We start from the raw sequence: 9,496 nt of genomic DNA, 5'->3' as shown, positions 1-9,496 counted from the left end.
GTATAACTTTGTGAAATGCTCTGTAGCTGCTTCCAGTGATAAGAGTGGTAACTCGCCGTCTCACTCTTCAGCTTGCGGATCTACAAACAAGGAAACTGCATGACAACAACACTCCAGTGATCTGCCTTTTTCATGTGTCTGCATTCTGCCCCGGCTCCTCCAGCCCATCACCCCCCCCCCCCCCCCCCGCCCCCCCCCCCCCTCCCCCCCGTAACTCAATTTATCCATCAATATGGTTCTAATGCACTTAGATGTGCTTCAGACAATTAATGTTTGTTGTTACTTCATTTCATTAAACAATAAACATTAATTTTATACCACTAAAACACTATTTTTAATAATTATGATTTTTCTATCCTCTGCTCTACAACAGGTATTATTGCAAAAAAAAGGGACCTTTTTGTAGGAAATTTAATGTAGTTTGATTTTGTACTGGAAACATTTTCATCAGAAGCTGCAGTTTTTGAGTAATTCAAGAAAAATATAAAATGTGGCCTTTAACCCCACCCCATTCACACCCCCTTGGTCAAGATCCTTATAATGTTTGTTTATGAAACGCCTTCCTACTGTTGTACAAAAATTTGTGACTGCATGATTTTTTCCCCTATTCGACCTTTTTTGGTTTTCATTGAAATTGCTTGAAACAAGATATACATCCAGTGGTTGACAAGCAGCACAATCCCACTCAACCAGATTTATCTAGCACTTGACTTGCAAATATATGTCCACACATTCAAATAAATTATTCAGATAATATTAACACTTTGTTACACTATGTCTCAATATTTTTCAGTGCATGAAATGCTACTACTAACATGATAACCATAATTAGTCTTGACAATGTTCTTGCCTCTGAAAAGTACGTTTTCCTGCTTTGATGTCTTTCATTGCAGTTATTAATAAATACAGGGTGTTTCACAGTGATCTTATAATTTTGATCACATATATCTAAAATTTTAGTAGCCGTTTAATAGGGTTCAGTCTGTGTGCCATTTGTAGCACCCAGGATATCTTAGCAATATTCCAGTTATTCCCATGTCTGGCCGAGAACATCCTCATTAATGTCTGTGATTGTGGGTCTGATGTGAGTTCAGAGTTCCTGGAGATCCTGTTCCATAGTTTGATAGACAGTATTCTCCGCAAACCTCCAAAGAAAAAAATCTAATGGCGTTATGTCTGCAGACCTTGTGGGCCAGGAAATGGGTTCTCCTCTGCCAGTCCCACAAACTGCAAATGTGTCATCCAATGTTTTTTAACAATTCAAGCCCAATGAGGAGGTGCACCATCCTGCTACAGCATTATGTCAGGTTGTAGTTCTACAAACTGCAGAAATGCAAGCTGTTCCAACGTGACCAAATAAACAGTTGAGGTTACTGATGCCTCTGCAAAGAAAAACAGTCCCACCGCATCGTCACGAAGCAGACCATACAAAATGTTTAGTTTCGGCCTTTTGTGCACAATTTCCATGCTGAAGTAGAAGTTCTCATAGCCCCAGATCCTCACATTGTGATGGTTTACCTTCCTGGACACATGCAAGCAAGCTTTGTCTGTGAACATCACCTTTTCCAGATAGTATTGAGTCATCATTCATGCAACTCACAATATCAACTGCAGATGCTTTGCACTTTGGCCTATCATTAGGTTAAACTGTACCCGCAGCTGCACCTTGTAGGCATGAAGCTTCAGTCTGGTGTACTCTGGTTGGTGGTGGCTGAGACATTTCATTGGCTCCAGATAAACGCCTATTGCACTCTTTCCACATCTGCAACACTCATGCTCAGATGCCCAGAACTCGTCCTCTTCATGACACTTCCAGATTCCTTGAATCATGTACAACTGACTGGTAGTCAGAAATGTTGGTGGTGTGCCTCTGTAATGTGTCCGAACGTTCTGCTGGATTTGGGTGTCAGATTTGGTGTCTGTCAACAATTCCACACACTGTGCCATCTACTGCGGGTGGCTGTTGTCACAAAAAAAAAAAAAAGCTTTAGATTGCGTGAATATTATGCCACAGACTACACCTATCATCGTTTCACAAATGTACATGATAAAAGCTGTAACAATCATTTTGGATCATCCCGCATATGCTTCAGTCTTAATGCAAAATTTAAACAAAGAGCAGTGAACCAAAGTCATATGATGATGCCAGTTTGATATTAGTGAGGTGCAGTACTCTATGCTTACTTCATGGATATTCCTACTTTGCGGGTGTTGCACACAATTTCTGTACAAGCAAATCTAAAACTTTTCATTTGCTTGTTTGTTAATGGGTGCAATGTTTACTGCCATAATGAGAAAGAAATCATTGAATTTGTAGCCCAATTATTTGAAAGTATCACCATTTATGCTATTTAATCTAGACCATAATTTTTGTTGGTTCCTTGTTTAATATTGTTCCATATTGGTTTTGCCTTATTATTGGAATAGTAATATATTTGCATAGTGCATGAATATTGCATTTTTAATGAGAGACTGAATGAGTTTATAATACTGGTGATAGCTTCAGCTCTTGATGACTTCTTGTTTCCTGGATTCTCTTCATAGTAAAAGATACTTTAATCCAACAACGTTATCCAAGCATGTGTTTAGTTTTATCTTTGTTTGTTTTAGGGCAAAGCAAGATTCGTAGTGATGCTGCAGTACATTTGAGAAAGAGTTAAATTTTTCATCCACACTGCTTTATAAATTTCGTCATAGCATCCTCTCCATATTTCCTCTCTAAACACAATTAATGAGGCATTGTTTATAATTTTGTGATACAGTACTTTTATGATTTGTACCTAACTAGTCAGTATATTTTATAGCTAACAGTTTGGTCTGCTAAGCCATTGACTTGGTTTTTACAGCTTTATCACTCCAGGTTGTTGGATCTATAAACAAGTTGTCAGTTGCTTTTCTACTACATCCTTCAATCCTCACTGGGATTTTACTGTGGCAAATAATCGAGAGTTGGACTTCAAGAACTCTTATGTACCCCCAGTCAATAGAGTGCAGACGCTGTATTGCACCATTCAGTGTGAGTGAAAACAAACTAGAATTTAGACTGCCCAAGTGGAGAGGACTGGAGCTGGGAAACAAGTCCCTTCTCTCTTCCGCAGAGTTGGCAGCCTACATTCATGTTCTGTGCTGCTGCAAAAGCAGAACTGATATGATGATCATAGTGATTGCTGATCCCTTTTGGTGTTCATCCCTTCACTTATGTCAAGGTGAGAAAAGAAAGCGATGAGCAATGCACAACATAAAGCAAAGTAGAGTATACAAAGCATTTATTAACAGTTACAGCACAATTGTTTGCTGAGGTTGTCAGTGTTGTAAATGTGGTAGTTCAGACCTGACGTCCACTGATATCTTAGGCAACCATGGTTCAAAACATACCCTACCTATATCTGTCACAATAAAGTGTTCACATAATACTACCTGACAAAAAATCAATAGGAAGAAAAAAGCTAGTGTTGAGAGGAAGAATCCACATGGCGCAGGGCATGAAGCAGTTTATTAAAGTAAAGCACATCTTGTTAAGCAGCATGTTCTTCAGTTGGGTGGTCCGGCTGTTTCTTGGCCACAGTTTGGCAGTGGCCATTCATATAGAAAGCTTGTTAGCTGTCATGCTCATATAAAAAGTAGCACATTTGATGCAGCTTAATATGTAGATAACATGGCTGCTTTCACAGGTGGCCCTGCCTTTGCTGGGGCCGGTAGGAGATGCCTATAACAGGACTGGAGTGGGTGAAAGTGGGAAGACATATAGGACAGTTTTTACACCTACGTCTGTTACTGGTGTATGAGCCATGTGGCAAGGAACTGGGACCAGGAATGGAGTGGGGATGGAAAAGCATCTCGCATAGCTCTGGTGGGCAGCAGAATACTGCTGTGGGGAGGAGTTGGAAGGATAACGGGCAGGATATTTTTTTCAGTTAAGGACACATTGAGGGGTAGTCAAAACACTGGCAGAATTTGCCTCAGTTGCTCCAGTGCTGGGTGGTACTGAGTCATGAGAGGAGTGCTCCTTTGTGGTCAGGCAATAGGTAAGTGGGAAGAGATAGGTGACTGGAGAGACAAGGCATGAGAGATCTGTTTCTGGACAAGATTAGAAGGGTAATTGCAGTCTGTGAAGGCCTCAGAGAGATCATTGGCATATTTGGAGAGGGACTGCTTGTCACTACAGATGTGATGGCCATGGATGGGATGGCAGTGGTCAAAGTTGAGGCATTGTGGTTGGTAGGGCTGATGTGGACAGAGATTGAGGTCAGCATTGGGAAGGTGGTTGTTGGGTTAAGGAGGTGAAGTGAATGGGGAAAAAGGTGTTGAGCTTCTGGAGGATTGTGGGTAGGGTGTCCTCACATTCAGTCCAGATCACTAAGATGTCATCACTGAATCTGAAGGAAGTGAGAGATATGGCATTCTGGGGGGTTAAGGAGTAGTCCTCTACATGGCCTGTGAATAATTTGGCATAGGATGATGCCATGCAGGTGCCCATTTCTGTACCATGGGTTTGTTTATAATTGATGCTTTCAAAGAAGAAGTAATTGCGGAGAGCATATAGTTGGTCATGGTGACCGGGTAGAAGGTTGCAATTTCGGAGTTCGTCAGGTGATGGAAAAGGTAGTGTTCAATAGCAGTGAGGCCATGGGCATTGGGGACATCAGGGTAGAGGGAGGTGGCATCAATAGTAAGGAGCATGGCACAAAGTGGTAAAGGAGCAAGGTTGTGGAAAATTGATGGAAGATATAGTTGTGACTTTTTTATAGGAGGGTAGATTATACGTAAAAAGCGAAGGTGTTGGTTCATCAAAGAAGTGATTCTCCCTGTGAGGGGGGAGGGGGGGGGGGAAGGAGGAGAGAGGGGGGTGGAACAGTAACCAGCCCCAATGGGGTGTCCTTGGTGGTTGGGTTTATGGACTTTAGATAGCATGTAGTGGGTAGGAGTGCGGGGAGTGAGTTTCTGGGTGGACCTAAGGATTTCAGGAGGGACTGGAGAGCCTACTGCACTCTTGGAGTAGTGTCATTATCACAGGCTTTGTAGGTGGGCGCATCTGACATCTGGTAATCCCAGCTGTCCATAATCCCAGTGGTGGAACTTTCAGCCATAGCTGGTGCCTTTTATATTGGAGGGTAGATTATACATAAAAAGGTAAGCTGTTGGTCCATGAAAGCAGTGATTTTCTTGGGGGGGGGGGGGGGGGGGGTACAGTAAACATCCACAAGGTAGGGATTAGATTTGAAGGGGTGGATTGTGGTCCTTTCTATGGATGTAAGATTAATTTCTATGCTGAGGAGTTTACAGACTGATGGAGAGACAAGGTTCGAGGTTAGGGGGCGATCTAAGGCCAGGGAGAGTGGATCATTGTATTGAACACTACCTTCTCCAAATCCTTGACTGGCTCCAAACCTACAATCTCCTTCCTGTTCACCATGATCAGCTATACTCTCATGCACAATTACTTCTCCTCTAGAAGCATCACCTACGAACAAATCCATGGAACAGCAATGGGCACTTGCATGGTGCTATCCTATGCCAACCTACCCATGGGGCATCTAGCGAAATCCTTCCTAACTGACCAGAATACCAAAACCCGCACTTGGTTCAGATTCATTGATGACATCTCTGCAATCTGGGCTAAGGTATAGGACACCATATACACTTTGTTCCAGAACCTTAACATCTTCTCCTCCACTTATTTCACATGGTCCTCCTCGATCCAAAAAGCCACCTACCCGATGACGACCTCCACTTCAAGGACGGCTAATCAGTACCTACATCTACATCAGACCTTCAAACCACCAAATATACCTCCACTTCAACAGCTGCCACCATCCATATCAAGAAGCCTTTCCATTCAGCCTAGCCCCACATTGTCCTCGCATTTGTAGTTACAAGCAGTTCCTCTCCCAACATGCCAAGGGTCCCAATGAGGCCTTTACAGACTGAAATTACCCTCCCAACCTTGTCCAAAAACATATCTCCCATGCCTTGTCTTTTCAGTCATCTATCATCTCCTGAATATCAACTGTCTGGCCACAAATGAGCACTCCTCTCATGACTCAGTGCCACCCATAATTGGAACGGCTGAATCACATTCTCTGCCAAGGTTTCAAATACATATCCTTGCACCTTCCCATCCCCCACACCAAACCTACACGACATCCTTGTCAATCTCACCTCAACTGTTGTTCCCAATCCCTTGCCTCATGGCTCATATCCCTGCAATAGTCTTAGATGCAAAAAATGTCCTATCCATCCTCCCACTACCACCTACTCCAGTCCTGTCACAGGCGTCCCCTATACTAAGAAAGGCAGAGCTACCTACCTGTGAAAGCAACCATGTGATCTACAAACTAAACTGCAACCACAATGCCACATAGATGGCCACTGCCAAATATAGACAAGAAACAGCTGGACCACCCAGCTGCTGCACATGCTGTCCAACAGTGTGCTTCACTTTAATGATTGCTTCATAGCTTGGCCATCTGGATTCTTCCTAGCAACACCCCCCTTTTCCAAATTGCATTGTTGGGAACAATGTATCCTTCGTTCCCATAGCACTTCAACTTTCGCTAGTCCCTTGCTCCACTTGTCTATCCCCTTCCCTGCTCCCACTACACAAGCCTTCTACGTCATCAACATTCCACTAGTCTTTCCCCCTTTTCTACTTCTTTCCTCTCCTCCTACCTCCCCCCACCAGCAAGTCCTCCTAAGACTGCACCTAGCAGACCTATCCTGTCCCCACCATGTCCCTGCATGCCCCCACAGGCAACATAGCATCTCCCCCACTCTTACCCTGCCATCCATCCTCCTCTCTGCCCCATGCCATCTCCCAACTCCACTACCCACCCCAGCAGATTGCTCCTCACATCAAACACAGTTGTAGTCAGACTCCAACACCTAGAGACTGTGGCCATGTGTGTGTTATTGTGCTTGTATGATGTGCATGGGTTTTCTATTTTAGAAAAAGGACATGATCCAAAACCTTAATATTTTAGCAATATTTTTCATTGTATCTGTCTAAAACTCAACACCTCATCTAGGTTGGTGACTAGCAATCTACCCTTTCCATACTGTTGTTATTTCCATTGTATTTTTATAATTACATTGATTTTGAACAGTATATCAGTCTGTCTACACTTCCTTGGTAATTACAGTGCCCATATTTGTACATACTAAAATGCCTGCCTGGTTAGCCGTGCGGTCTAATGCACTGCTTTCTGGGTGGAAAGGCATGCTGGTCCCCAGCATGAATCTGCCTGGTGGATTAGTGTCGAGGTCTGGTGTGCAGGCCAGTCTGTGGATAGTTTTTAAGGTGGTTTTCCACCTGCCTTGGCGAATGCGGGCTGGTTCCCCTTATTCCGCCTCAGTTACACTATGTCGGCGACTGGTACGCATACACTGTCTCCACGTATGCTTACACCGTAACTACTCTACCACACAAACATTTGGGGTTATACTCGTGTGGTGTGAGATGTTCCTGGGGGAACATACTTCTACAGCTTTACATTTGTCCTCGAACCATTTCTGCTTCTCTCCAAATGTCTCTCTAATTTTCTTATGGGTGGTAGCTATCTTTTGCATTGTTTCACATGCTTCTACAATCTTACATTTGTCCTCTAGCCATTTCTGTTTAGCCATTTTGCTATTTCTGTCATTCTGACTTTCAGACTACTGTATTTCATTTTGCTTGCTTCATTTGCTGCATTTTTATATTTTCTTCCTTTGTCAGTTGAATTCAATATCTCTAGTGTTATTCAGGGACCTTTACTAGACCTTGTCTTTCTACCTATGTGATCCTTGGCAGCCTTCCCTATTTCATCTCTCAAAGCTACCCATTTGTCTTCTATTGTATTCTATTCCTTTCCCCTGTTTCAGTCAAAAGTTGTCTAATTCTCGCTCTTAAACTCTAAACAAGCTCTATTTTCTTCAATTTATCCAGGTCTCGTCTCAATTTCCTAGCTTTTTGTAATTTCTTCAGTTGTGATGTACAGTTATTAACCAATAAATTATGACAAGAATGTACACCAACACCGGACATGTCTCACAGTTTAAAATCTGGTTTTGAAATCTGTGTCTTACAATCATGTAACAGTCTTAAATATTCCAGTGGCCTAAGTCTCTTTCACCTATACAGCCTTTTTTCATGATTCATACACTAAGTGTTAGCAATGATTAAATTATGCTGTATGCAAAATTCTACCAGACAGCTTCCTCTTTCATTCCTTTCCCCCAGTCCATATTATCCTACTAATTTTCCATCTGTTCCTTTTCTTGCTATTGAATTCCAGTCACTCATCACAATTAAATTTTTGTTTCCCATTACTACTTGAATAATTTTCTTTATCTCATCATACATTGTTTCACTCTCTTTGTCATCTGCAGAACTGGTTGTGTAGTATTACAGGAGATCTCCCTTCACCTAATGTGAAAGGGTCACTTATGTTTTGGCATTGTGGCTTGGTAGTGTTTTGAATGGCAGAGAGAAATGGTTGGTGTCTATAATGTAAATGTCCCAGAAAACAACTGAAAATGTTTTAAGTCTGATATGTAACTTGACCCAACATACTCTTTGAAATTATGTCATAAGATTCACTCCATATATGTTGCTCGTATTAATGTGAGATCTGGTCAGCCAATTGTGCAATGGTTTTATTTGAACAAAAAAAGTACAGAAGAGTTCTTTCAAAATTGGTTATGCCATTGTGCAGTGAGTTGGCATAGTTGTCAGCTCTCTTCCAGCCCTCAACCCTCTGCAGATGATGAAAAAGTCTGTACAGTATAATTAGTGGAACTAAGTAGCAGATCCACAGCTTCAAGAAAATTCAAAAAGGTTACCAAAGGTTAGTGTAAGGCAAAATCTGAGCACAAGAAGCATTGGTGTGACACATCAGTCGAGAAGTGAGAACTTAGTTACAACCCATAACAAGGGACTCCTTCATTGTTCCACTTTAGTTAGTATATAAACTTGTAGTACTGTGGCGGTTGTTGCCTTTGTGTCCATCTTTCCTATGATAATGCATTACCTGTGATGTCCATAGTAGCTTACCCAAATTCCTATTTTCTCATTCATTATTAGACCTACTCCTGCATTACCCGTATTTCATTTTGTATTTATACCCCTGTACTCGCCTGATTGGATGTCCTATTTGTCCTGCCATCTCACTTCCCAAATTCTCGCTATATCTGTCACACTAACCACTTCTCTTTTTAAATTCTTTAACCTATTTACCAAACGAAAGCATTGGTATGTTGATAGAAACAATAACAATAACAAACACAAACACACACACAAATTTCAAGCTTTCGCAACCCACGGTTGCTTCATCAGGAAAGAGGGAAGGATGTCTGCTTGTGTCTGTTAAGTGCGCTGGATATGTGTGTGTGTGTGAGTGTATACCTGTCCCTTTTTCCCCCCAAGGTAAGTCTTTCCACTCCCGGGATTGGAATGACTCTTTACCCTCTCCCTTAAAACCCACATCCTGTCATCTTTCCCCCTCCTTCCCTCTTTCCT

Source organism: Schistocerca piceifrons, chromosome 4 (assembly GCF_021461385.2).
Source record: "Schistocerca piceifrons isolate TAMUIC-IGC-003096 chromosome 4, iqSchPice1.1, whole genome shotgun sequence".
Taxonomy (NCBI): domain Eukaryota; kingdom Metazoa; phylum Arthropoda; class Insecta; order Orthoptera; family Acrididae; genus Schistocerca; species Schistocerca piceifrons.
This window is presented reverse-complemented; position numbering follows the sequence as displayed.